The sequence below is a fragment of the Pinus tabuliformis genome, chromosome Q, assembly GCF_031772625.1.
Source record: "Pinus tabuliformis cultivar Carrire ecotype Pingquan chromosome Q, CPIR1, whole genome shotgun sequence".
NCBI lineage: Eukaryota > Viridiplantae > Streptophyta > Pinopsida > Pinales > Pinaceae > Pinus > Pinus tabuliformis.
In genome coordinates, this window is record NC_142296.1 from 990,284,880 (window position 1) to 990,299,045 (window position 14,166).

Sequence of the window (14,166 nt, forward strand, 5' to 3'; positions counted from 1 at the left end):
GATTGGCCCTCTCCAACCACTCTAACAGAGCTCCGCAGCTTTCTAGGTCTTGCCAACTTCTACCGCAGGTTTGTGTTGGGGTTTTCTCATATTTCTTGGCCCTTGAGTCAAGTCACCAAGGGCGGGGCGAAAGCAAAATTCTTTTGGTCTGAATCTCAACAGAAGGCATTCAGGGAGTTGAAGGATCGCCTCTGCACAGCACCAGTGCTCGCGTTACCAGATTTACAACAACCATTTGAGGTCGAGACAGATGCCTCTAACTATGCTATTGGGGCAGTCCTCATGGACATCCAGTGGCATATCACAGTGAAACACTTTCAGAAACAGTCCGGAAGTACCCCACTTATGATAAAGAGATGTATTCCATTGTACAGGCCTGCCGACAATGGAAGCATTACATTTTGGGGAAGGAAACGGTCATCCACACAGACCACCGACCTCTACAGTTCATACAGACCCAAGGGAAATTGCAGAATGATCGCCATCAGAAGTGGTCTACATACCTACAACAGTTTCACTTGAATATCAAGTATAAAAAGGGAAGCACCAATAATGTTGCAGATTGCCTCAGTCAACCACCGATCATGGCGCTAACCACCGTGCTCAACTCTTGTGGGCACGAGACTTCTGATTGGCCACTTCTCTACAAAAGCGACCCAGAATTCGGCCACACATACCAGACACTCTTGGAGGGTCGGCAGGTTGCAGATTTTCACCTCCAGGATGCCCTATTATGCCACCTCGGTCACCTTTGTGTTCCTTCAAGCGAGCGTGCCAAGATGATTTGGGAAGCACACTACAGTCGGGCTGCTGGGCATTTCAGGGTCGAGAAAACAGTGGCAATACTACAAAATTACTTCTATTGGCCGAATCTTCGACAGGATGTTGGGAAGTACATCCGATCATGTACTGCCTGTGCCATTGCCAAACCGGCCATTAAGAAGCACGGCCTCTATACCCCGTTGCCTACCCCTAGTCGACCTTGGGAATCCATCTCCATGGATTACATGTCAGGCCTTCCTTCCACTAAGCATGGAAATGACTGTGCTTTTGTGGTCGTCGACAGGTTCTCGAAGATGGCCATTATGGTGGCCTGCAAGAAGAATATCACAGCAGAAGCCACTGCTAAACTCTTCTTTGAATGAGTGTGGGTGCACTTTGGGATCCCACAGTCTATCATCTCAGATCGGGACAGTCAGTTTCTCAGCACATTTTGGTCCAGTCTCTGGTCAATGCTGGACACCAAACTCACGAAGTCCACAGCCTTCCATCCTCAAACTGATGGCCAGACAGAGGTTGTCAATAGGATGATTGTGCACATTCTGCGCATGTATAACTCAAAGCATCCACGCACATGGGACAAGAGCCTCCCCTATGTTCAGCACAGCTACAACCGAGCTCTTCACAGCTCCACTGGCCATAGCCCTTTTCAGGTGGGTTTGGGATTCCAGCCACTATGCCCCATTGATGTGGCCATGCCACTTGCAGCTACTCACATGAATTCAGCTCATGTCCAGTCCGAAACAGATAAGGCCACCAGCTTCATTGAGCGCATCCAACATATTCGCCAGCAGGTCCATGACATTCTTGAGAAATCAAATGCCAAGTACAAGCAGCGACATGATCAACATCGGGTGCCACACAAGTTTCAGGTGGGCGACAAAGTCTGGTTGCATTTGCAAAAGGAACGCCTTACTGGAGCCTATCGGAAATTGAGACCACTCCGATATGGTCCTTACACCATTACTAAGGCTATGGGAGACAATGCATTTGAGCTCAGCATTCCCCCATTCCTTGGCCTGCACCCAGTGTTCAATGTGGACCGCCTTCGGCCATACTTTCCACCATTGCTAGACACATCCGACATTGCAGAACAGCTCAAACCCACAGAATTAAATCCAGATTGCATGGAACAAGCTGCAACTGACCGGATCATGGACACATAGATCAAGAACACTCACCAACAGAATATCCAACTGTATCGAGTTGTCAAAGCAGGCCAACTCCTTTAGCAGGGCAAGTGGCTCACCAGGGAACAAGTTCAACAGAAGTTTCCTCATCTCATGGAGGAGCTCAACGCAATGGGGACCATTGCTTCCTAAGGGGGGAGGAATGATCCAGGTGGATATTGGTGGCCACCTGCCAAGTCCACCTGGACCCCCACCATTGTCTTTCTCAGCATTTTCAGTTTCCTTAATTGTAGCACAACTTACTATTTTTAGCAGTTTTTCGGGTCCTGAACTTCCGGAGCCGTTTTGAGGCCCTAAACGACATTTTTTGGGGAATCCCGGGACGACATGGGTCCATGGAATGGACCGATTTTTCCCGTTCCAACAATGATAGTGCTCGGATAGATCTTTCTAATGAGCTATTGTACGCGTCAAACGGAGATCATATGCCAAAGTTACGACCCCGGGAAGTTGATGTACCAACTTACCCCCAAACGGGGCCCACATTTTGGTGTTTCATCTCCTAGGGTTAGGTTTTGGAATGTTAAGGGTTTTCCATTGTTTCTCAACAATAAATAGGCCTTCGAGCTTCATTGTAACACAGTTCAGAGGCATGTAGCCATCACATCTCTTCTTAGAGATAAGCTACCATCGCCCTAGCTGGTTTATTTCCAATTCTGGTTGTAAGCATATTTCAGTATTTTCCATTAATGAAATGAAGTATTGTTTCCGCTGCATCTTTGTGTATATGGTTATCTTTGTAATTTGTTGCATTCCTATTTAAATCTGGATCATCCTCTTTGCCCGATCTCTTTTAATTTCCATGCCAAAAATATAGTTTGCAGCACCGAGATCTTTCATGTCAAATTTGGAGGAAAATTGGGTCTTCAAATCCTGGATAATTTCTTTGTCATTTCCAACCAGCAAAATATCATCCACATACAAGACCAGATATATAACATCGTCACCAATTAATTTAAAATACAAACAATGATATACTTTTCTTTTGGTGAAGCCAAGTCCCCGTATAATTGTATCAAATTTTTGATACCTCATCTTTGGTGACTGTTTTAACCCGTACATAGACTTTTTTAACTTGCATACTAGTTCTTTCTTACCCTTCACCGCAAAGCCTTTAGGTTGCTTCATGCAGATCTCCTCTTCTAAATCCCCATGAAGAAATGTTGTCTTCACATCCATTTGTTCTACCTCAAAATCAAAAGCAGCAGCAACAGATAAAATAATCTAATAGAAGCTACGTTGGCAATAGGAGAAAAAATATCACCAAAATCAATTCCCAGCACGTGGGAATAACCTTTTGCTACCAACTGAGCTTTGTATTTCTCCACCTTTCCTTCTGCATTTTTCTTCTCCTTGAACACCCATTTTCTACCAATGTGTTTCCTTCCAGCCGGTAACTCCACCTGATCACAAGCCTCATTTTTGTGCAAAGATGCCATTTCATCAACCATGGCCTCTTTCCAGAGTTTGCCATCCTCTGAATCTACTGCTTCCTTCACAGTTCTGGGATCGTCATCAGTAATAGATAAAGAAAATTTTGAATAGAAAGCAGATGGACTATACCTTTTTGGATGCCTTCCTTCTCGCATTGATCTTATCATAAACGGAGTTTGTGGCTCTTCATCTTCTGATTCCTCTTCTGCTGTAGAGTTTGATTCTTCCTCCTTAAGCTCAAACTCTATCTTTTCAGGTTCCTTTGATGGGAATTCATGTTTAATAACATCTTTCACCTCTCTGAACACCACATCTCGGCTGTACACAACCTTCCTTGTTATTGGGTTCCAAATCTTATAACCCTTTAAACCATCCTTATATCCAATAAAAATGCACTTTTCAGATTTACTATCCAACTTTGTTCTTTTCTCCTTTGGAACATGTACATATGCATCACATCCAAATACCCTTAGATGTGAAAGAGAGGGTTTCTTACTAGTCCATACCTCTTGTGGAGTCTTATCCTCCAACATTGATGAAGGTGATCTGTTGATTGAGTAACATGCAGTCTCCACCGCCTCTGCCCAAAATTCCTGTCCTAACTTGGCACCACTGAGCATGCTTCTTGCCCTTTCCATCAACGTCTTGTTCATTATTTCTGCAACTCCATTTTGCTCAGGTGTGTATGGAGTAATCTTGTATCGTGCTATACCACATTTCTTACAAAATTCTTCAAATTCCTTGCAGCAAAAGTCTCCACCGTTATCTGTCCTCAACACCTTTATCTTCTTCTCTGTCTAGTTTTCCACCAAAGCCTTAAATTCTTTAAACCTGTCTAAGACTTCAGATTTCTCCTTGAGGAAATATATCCATGTATTCCTTGAGAAGTCATCTATAAATGATACATAGTAGATAGACTTACCCAGTGATGGAACCTTCACAGGTCCAAACACATCACTGTGCACAAGCTCTAATATCTGTTTCGCCCTCTTACCATTAGAGGGGAAACTCACACAATTCTGCTTCCCATATACACAATTTTCACAGAAATCAAAATCCAGAGAGCTATTAGTCATACCTTCTACCATACCTTTACCATGAAGTATTCAAAGGCCCTTATCTCCAATATGTCCTTTTGATGCCATAGCATGGTCTTTTCTCTAGAGACCACTAGATTTTCTGCTCCACTTTTAGGAACCCTAGAAGATTTTCTGCTCCACTTTCAGGAACCCTAGAACTGTTGCACCCATTAATAACAATGCTACCTTTCATCTTGTACAGATTTCCGATCCGAATTCCCCGCATTAATACCAGTGCTCCATGAACCATCTTGTAGGTATCTTTCTCGAACACTGCTTTTACACCTTCATAATCCAGCTTGCTTACAGAAATCAGATTTCTGGCTAATGCAAGAATATGCAGAACACCCAGAAGTGTTCTAATCCTTCCATCTTGCAACTTCAACTTTACTTTTCAACGACTAATGGTTCTATCCTTTCTATCATCCCCCAAGAAGACATCACCACCATCATATTTCTCATACTCGCAGAACCACTCTCTATGGGGAGTGAAGTGAAAGGATGCACCTGAGTCAATCAACCATGCCTTATGATCTACATGTGTACTAGAAGAAGCCAAGTACACATCCCCACCTTCACATGAGATCGTTTTCACCTCTGCAGAAGAAGCATCATCATATCCCTTTCCTTTGTCAAGAGCTTTAGATTTACAGTCCCTTTTGTAGTACCCTCCCTTTCCACATTTCTACCACACTGTTAGGTCCCTATACCAATAGGAGTCCTAATTTTTGAATGACTGAGATTAAAACTTGTAATATATACATACCTTTTCTTTCTGCAAATGTTTTCCATATTGAATAATTAAAAAATGTAAAGAGGGTATGTCCTAAAAGAATAATCAAAGGACAAAAAGAATAAGAAAAGGTCCAAAAAAGTGAAAAATATGAACCCTAAAACAAAAAAAGGAAAAAGACCATGAAAATGAGCAAGCCAAAATGCCACTACTATTTATGTTTATGCATAATAATTATTGTGTGCAGCTTGTTATTCATGCCACAATCCATGGTAATAAAACTATTTAATCTTGATTATGCCATGCTTTAAATTTCATGTTGATAGTTAGAGGATAAAATCTTACCAAACTGTTGAATCTTGGCAGATCATTAGATAGGTAGAGTTAATAAAAGGAGCTCAATTGTTTAATCTGAGCCCTTGGATGTAATAAGGTTAGATTTAGTTATTTTACTATTGTAAACAAAAAAAAATGTTTGCCAAGGGTTTGTTAGCTAAAATTCACCCTAATAAAAAGAAGTGAAAATGGTAGGATGAGTAGATGGGTAAGTAGAAGAAAGGTTGCAGAAGTATGATGATTGATTAGAAAAAAACATATTTATCATTCACATCACAAAAGTTCCAGATATCAATGAACAATCAAGCATGCAAATGATTGACAAAGTCAGTTAATTAACTTCCCCCATTCATTTTACCCCTTTCCTTTACTAATTTCCCATTATAAAGTTCTAAGTACTTGAAAACCCTAAGTCAAAGAGGCTCAAAGCATTTCTCTGACTTTTGGAGGGACTGGACCCTCAGCTCAATGATTTAGGGATAACAAGTACCATATTTCCCCTACAAAAAGTCATTCCCCCTTCAGTTCATTCATTTTCCCTAATAATACTCCTTTCCTAAGGTTAAAATACTTTTACCTAGGAAAAGTATTTATCCCCCCAAATAAATCATTTTCATATCAAAAACCCACAAAAACACCTTATCCTAAGTATTTATGTTAATATTGGAAAAGCATTAAAACGTGAAAAATCATTTACTTAGGGTATTATGCCACTTTGCACTCATTTTATTAATTAATAATTTTATTTATTAAATCCCGATAAAAACCCATTTCCCCATATATATTTAACTCCTACATATAAATTAACCCTACCCTTAGTTTAAGTATAAACTATAATTTCACCCAAACCCCAAAAACCCACTAAGTAATCGATCTGCGATTAAGTTAGGTAAAAACCCAATTAATCGCTCCGCTAATGACCCCGATGCCTTAACCCCACCTTAATTCGTCATTAAACCAAATACTACTGCACTTAATCACTCGCTGGGCCCCCCGTTAGCCTCCATACAGCTTCCCCGCCCAATCACCGTATGATCATCTTCCTTCACATCCGACAGCCCTTATCCATATCGGGCGGACCTGATGTCCGAACAATACCGGCCCGATAAAGCTGTTTTCCACTGGGCCCCTAATGCTACATGTCATTCAATGTATGAAATCGGGCGGCCTCCCCCCAATACCACCGAGCGCCCAAAAGTGGTGGATGGAAACCATTTACTGCCCACCAGCTACGCGGAAAAATAGCCACTGTTCACCCGTACCCGCCAAAATTGACTTTTGCACATAAAGCCAAAAATCCCCAAATCAATTGTTTTTATCGTTTTTTCAACTGTAAACCTCCATGCATGCACCTACGAACGTCGAAGTTGTCAACCTATGTCCAATTGCACCCTAAAGATGCCACAGAGCACCCAGTTTGCTTTCTAGCCTACTCAGAGCCTTTTTGACCGTTCACAGTGGCCAGTCACCCTGTTCAGAGCCAGTTCTCCTTGATTTCAGGTATTTAAGCCACAATTCACCGAGAAACCCTATCAACTTCAAAACCAGTTAATGAGTTTTTTTAGTTAAAAGATAAAAATTAATCAAAGAAGCTCAAGGACTTAAACCCACTCTCTGTTAAACACCATTGCTCTAAAAACACTACAAATTACCACCCTCATTCTCAAATCCACAAGAACTAAGAAAGGCTGCCCCAATTGATAGGATGCATGAAAAGTTTCTTAGAATGGGTAATGAGAGAATCTTCAAATACTCCTCGGTCTTGTATCACCTTTTCCTATATTACCAATCAGAAAAATTCCCACTTGCCTTGAAAAAATTGGACACCAAGGGTCAACCAAGATCAGTTATGTTCTGGAACCCATTTACTCATAAACATCCCTCCCCCTATTCATATAATGAATTCATTGATTCCTTTGTCCACCCTGTGACGACCATGCTCACTGGAACCCCTCCACCAAGAATCAGTCTTGAAATCAGGAAAGTTCTTCATCTAAACATCAATCATCAGGTGGGAGATTGGTACCTGTACCAAAACCACACTAAAATTAGGATTTATGGTTGTGCGTTGGCCCCATACAAACTACCTAAATACTTCCCAATGAGGTTATTTTCCCTGGAGTACTATAGGAAAATAATAAATTTAGATGAGGGAAACTTTGTTAAAGCCAAAAATAAAGCCCAGCTCAAAATCAAAGAAAGTTGGAAAGGAGGCAGACCTAATCCTTCAGAGATTAAAATTGAAACAGAGCTTCATATGGAGATATGATCCCTTGGACTTCATCTGCAAAAGAAGGTAGAAGAACAAGATGGCCCCCTATATCCATCACTGCATCCCTGAAATAGAAAATTATGCCAACCAATTGCAATGGGTGGAAAACATTTTAGAGGACAGGGATAATGTAGAAGTTGCTGTGGAAAACACATTAATTGATCTGGAAAAACAACTTGATGAGGATTATTTCTTGCAGGTGCCAGAACAGTTAGATAGGCCAAAACAATCAGATAGGCTAGACTAGTCAACTAGGACAGAACCATCAAAAGTACCAGACCTCTTAGAGGTGCCAGATCAAACAGACATACTAGAGAAAACAGATAAACCAGAAACCACCATGAGTAACCCTCCAGTTCTATAGACTCCTCTAAATGAGGAGAAAAGCCTAAAGAGAAATATGGAAGGGGCAACTACTTTAGAAAGAGCAACATCACAAGCCTATGCAGAGACAAGCTAGGCTAAGAGACAAAGAGTGAATCCTGTCTCTGAACAGGAATATACAGAGGAGACAACTGAGGTTACAAGCACAGAAAGAGATATGAGCAGGCTTGCCACTCCATCTGGAGGCATCCTAGAACCTTCCACATCACACACTTAGATGTTGGAAAGGCAGCAAAGTGTTGAGGTATCCTCTTTCAGAATGCCAGCAGATAAAGACCAAGATATTAAGGAGAGATACAAAGAAATAAAGGCTAGAAATGAGAGGTTGAAAGCCCAAACCTATGCACAGTATCTGAAAATGACCCCTACCAATCAAACAAGGCTTATGTCAGCCTTTGATGTCAAAGAGGGGAAAATGTAGATGACCTTCATCAAGCCAACCACTCAACAGCCAAGGACAACAACAGATTTTAAGAGGGTGGATTTTGAAGTACTGGCAAGGGATATTCATCCCATTGACTAGATTGAGCTACATAAGAAAATAGGGGAGATGATATACTCCACATTAATAGGGAAAGCCATTGCTGCCCACCAATTACAGAACTCCCTGAACAATATATCAGCCTAATTTCAGTTGGAGAAAGCCTCCTCATAGGCTAAAGATAATAGAATCAAGTCCTTAGAGGACTTAGTGATTGAATTGGGACACGATCCCAAAGATGTAAAAGCTGCAGAGCAGCTGATCAAGAAGAAAAATGATGACATAACTGCACTCAAGAAGCAGCTAAAGATACCCCAACTGCATCACCCACAGACACAGGAAGTCCTAGAATCACAACAAGGACATGAAGAGCTCATGGACTTGGTCTTGAAGCTAAACGATCAACTCAAGGAGACAGAGAAGGAGTTGGACACTTTAATTCAGTCGAAGCAAAGTGACTTGGCCACAACTTCCAGAACTGTCATCCCCATAGTATCAACAACAGTTCCTTCCACATTGGCAACATCATTGGCACCTACAACTCCACCTGCCATAACACTACCAATTACAACTGAGTCCACTACAGCAGCAGGTACATCAACTGACAAAGTAGCATAATTGGTAAAAGCCATGGAGGAGATGTCCATCCAAGCTACATAGATCAAAAAGTTAAAGGAGAAAGTGGCAAGTTTGGAAATCGACTGTAAACTTGCCAAAATTCAGCAAAGAGAAGAGACAGGACTGAAGCCATTTTGGAGATTAGAAAGGTTCTTTCCAAAAGAAACCTCATGCAAAACTTAGAAGAGAAGTGCCACAACATGCAAGTAGCCATTGACAGGTTCATGGCTAAGTTTCAGATTTTAAGGGACAAAGGCCTTCCCAGTCCCATGGTCATCAATGACAAACTCATGACCTAGTTGGACTATAGTGATAGACTCAGGAAATTGGCCAAGGAACGAGCCAACTCTTCGGCTATTAAAGCTTTGCCTACAGGCAAAGTATTATATGCTACATTGGAGAACCTGTTTTTTCTAAAACATGAGGTGAAACATTTGTTTCTCACCAAGCCCAATTTTTCAAAATACATAGAGACAGATGAAATATACAAAATAATGGTAAAAATAAAGTTTCCAGAGGTAGAATGCTAGGAGAAAATGATAGATTTACTATGAAAAAGTTTTACATCAGAAAGTTGCTACAGTAAATCTAAAGGCAGCCAGGTGAAATAGGTAAAAGACAGATCAACAGGGTCAAAGAGTAACAAAGTCAAAGAGTATCAGTGAAAGATCAAAGTAAAGAAGATTCCAGCATAGAAATACCACAACTATCAGCCAGCTTAAAGAGCTCAAAACTCAACAGAAACAGTTAGCAACACCACAATAAAAGGGACAACAAGAAGCAGTTCTACATCTGTCTCTATCTTCATGCATGAAGATATTTTATTCCCTAGATTAAATCTCAAATTGTTATGAGATATTTTGTAATTATTTTTTGTATAAATGCTTCACATTTCAAAGTATGTAGGGTGGATTCCAAGACATTTATATAGACTTTTTCTCTCAAATCAGAGTTCTATTGTATCAATGACTGTATTGGCTTGTTGGATCAAGGAATAAAGATAATATATTTTACAGGATTCTTGTGTAACGTGAAATGCAAATAAGTATTCTCTCATTTTCACTGTTGTTTTTTCTTATGTTTTCTCATAATCTTACTTGTTTCTCTAAAAATTGAAATGTATAACAAGGAATGATATTCCAAAAATTGCTTGAATGCACTCTCTCTTGAGTGTTTTACATTCTGAATGTTTTCTCCTAAACTATCTTAGCTAGGGAATTCTTAACTGCTCATTAGCTTTCATAGTTTCTTCTCTGGTATATAGCAAAGGATTCTTAATTTCCCTTTGTTCATGATCACCCTCTGTTCTTCATTTTGATCCCGGTCCAAGGATTATTAAGTTCCCTTTCACCCTAGTTAGAATTGCTTCACCCATTAGGCCTAAAGATTTGCCTTTTGCTTTGCTAGCCTGCCCTGTGAACATTCCCTTTAATGATCTAGTCCAATTATGCTATCCATCCATTGATTCCATATCCCAATGGCTTGAAGACCTAGCTCTATCCATTTGCTCCAAGAATTCCACCACCCTACCTTCAAAAATCAAAACCCCATGAACACTAAGAACTAGCCTAAAATCCCATAAAAACAAAGCCAAATTATAAAGAGAGAGCCCTCTCTGGACTTAGGTTGGATAGAGCCTAAGCCTAAAAGATTGGTTTGTGGTTACCTCGGATGCTTCCTTCTTTTGATAACTTCTAGGGAAAACTTCTGAGTGATAACATAATGGCAACTCCACTAGGGATTCAAGACCCTTAGTCTTAATAAACCTTTGAGAAAATTTCAAATCTTTATTTCAAGCCTCTTGAAGGGTTTATTAGAAGTTATTTACAAAATTTCACAAAAATAAAGTAATTAGAAAAGCTTGAAATTTTGGCTTCAAGGAGGACTCACTATACTAGGGCCAATCCAGATCCAAACCCTGCCCCAGTAGTAGATAATCCCAACCTGATTTTAAGAAGACCCAAAAGGCAAGAAAGTTCAGTCAGTCCAACACCTTCAATCAAAGCAGATTCATGCTCTAATGAGTGGTTGATTTTATAAGACATTCCCTTTGATTTGTCATTTGACCTTTCCCTATTTAGAACTAGGTTTGAAAGTGCACTTGATGACATAGTTCTAGATCCAGAGTTCATTGCAGACCTCAAAGTCCAAAAGGAAAACCAGTCAATTGATGAGTATGTTCTAAATTCCCCTCAGTCATCCCTTACTACTGCTAAGATCCCTGGTCTTTCTGAACTAGTGTCAACTACCCTTAGTTCACCATTATTCCCTTCCACCTCTGAAGTTCATTCCTCACCTCCATTTATACCTTCACTTCCCTACCAACCTACCATTACCCATCAATCACCTATTACTCCTAGTTCTCCATCAACTACTGTATCATCTCCTGGTACCCCAACCCCACTTCTTAGCCCTGCCCAACTTAGAGCCATGGCAAATAGATATGCTCCTCTTGTGTTACTTGCCCCACTGGGTGCCATGCCATAAGACTACCAAAACAAAATTGTCCAATTTGATGGCATAGGACCTTATACAACACAACATCATGTAAACAAAATGACAGACTACTTTGAATTGCATGAAATTGATATTGGAGATGTTCAAATGAGACTTTTTGCTCAGACTCTAGTTGGTGATGTTAGGAAATGGTTTAGATCGTTACCTGCTAATAGCATAGATAGTTTAGATATATTTTATCAACAATTTTTAAATAGATGGGAAAAGAAAAAGAACCCTCTGCAGATCCTTTCAGAATACGAAAACATCAGAAGAGGACCAAATGAAATAGTCCAGGATTATTGTACCAGATTTAACAATATATACAATGCAATACCAGTCAATATTAGACCCCCACCTGACTTAGCACTGATAAAGTTTCCTGATGGGTTTGATACTGATATGGCCTTCCAACTCAGAGAGAGAAATCCTCCAACTTTAGAAGACATGAAGAGTGTAGCAGTTAGTGTAGAATCCAACTTGCTGGAAAAAAGAGCTAGGGTTAGGAACGAAAGGAGAGGATCTACCAAAGATGAAGCCTCACCCTCTAACCTTAAAATAGATGTCCTGCCCAAAAGTATGGAAAATATTATGGATAGGATACATAATATGGAAAGGAAGCCTCAATGGGATAATCAACAGGCACCTCTAGTGAGAAATCCAAACTTTAGAAAGAACCAGGATCAAAATACTGGAAAGAATGGACCTGAACAGAATATTAGGCCTCCCTTTTAGGAAAACTATGTTGAAACATCCCATTCAGATGACCCTGAACAAGACACACACATTAACTTGATGGGATTAGATGATGAGAAAACTATCTTCTTGACCCAAGATGAGCAGGAACTGCAAATGCTGTAGCAATTGCAGACCCAATCCAGAGAATCATTTGATTATAAGCAAGGATATGATTTTGCCATCTTTGAAGTACACAAACAATACAATTTAAGTAGTAAGAAGAATTCTGCCACTCCTCACCAAACCAAGAAAATGTTGGCATTATGATACATATATTGTACTTGATGGCAACCCACTCATCTCAGATAATAAATTATAGTGTAGAGAAAAGTTCACGCACTTATATGCAGAGAAAAGTTTATTTCATATAGAGAAACGTTCATGCACTTTTATGCAGAGAAAAGTTTATTTCATGTAGAGAAAAGTTCACGCACTTTTATGCAGAGAAAAGTTTATTTCATGTAGAGAAAAAGTTCACGCACTTTCATGCAAGGAAAAGCGCGTATATGTTGGAGAACTTACCTTTGGTCCATGGTAGTTAGTCCTTGGTATTTGAACCTATGAGGAAAAGCGCGTATATGTTGGAGAACTTACCTTTGGTCCATGGTAGTTAGTCCTTGGTATTTGAACCTATGAGGAAAAGCGCGTATATGTTGGAGAACTTACCTTTGGTCCATGGTGGTTAGTCCTTGGTCTTTGAACCTATGGTTTTGGACCATGGTACACACTTTCATGCAAGGAAAAGCGCGTATATGTTGGAAAACTTACCTTTGGTCCATGGTAGTTAGTCCTTGGTATTTGAACCTATGGTTTTGGACCATGGTACCTCGTCAAAAGTGTTGATCTCACGCAATTTCATGGTTGGTTCATGGTATTAGTCCAACAGTTTTTTGATCCTATGGTTTTGGCCCGTGGTATTGTGAAAGGCCTAAGACTATAAAAGAGGAAGGAGATCATTTGGCAAAGCATCTTCTGAATTATCGAATATCTGATAAAGTGCTAGATCTGGAATATTGTGATTGGGTTTTCGTGCAGATCTGGATCTAAATGAAGAAGGAACCTGAGCGTAAGGAGAAGGATAAGTTCTATTGATGGGTCAAAATCTTAAGGCTGGAATAGTGGTATCTCTATATGATTTTGATCTGTGATATGTGGCATACGCTTGATCTATAAATCTAATAATCTGGGTCTGAATTATTGATGCATGTTTTATTTTACACATGTTATGATCTGGGTATGTCTGATGTAACAACTGCAAAGTTATAAGGAAATATTTGCAGATCTGTATGCGGGTTGGCTTTGGTGAAATCAGAGATTGATGATGCAAGTGTAGTTGATGGGTTTTTGATGTTCTTGGATCCATTTTGAAAATTTATGAAAAGTGGTCCTTGAAAGAAAAGAAGTAGGGGGTTGTAGCTCCCTTCCAGGAGAGACTGGATAAACGAGAGAGAGTTGTATCTCTCTGCAGGTTGCAGCCTGCGTACTGGCAAATGACTGCACCAGTACAAAACCATTATAAAAGGAGTTTCTAATTTGAAAGAAGATAGAGACATATTGCAGCAGGTGGTTTTCACCCACATTGGGTTTCCACTTTACATCTTGTGTTCTTTGGTGTGACTATCTGT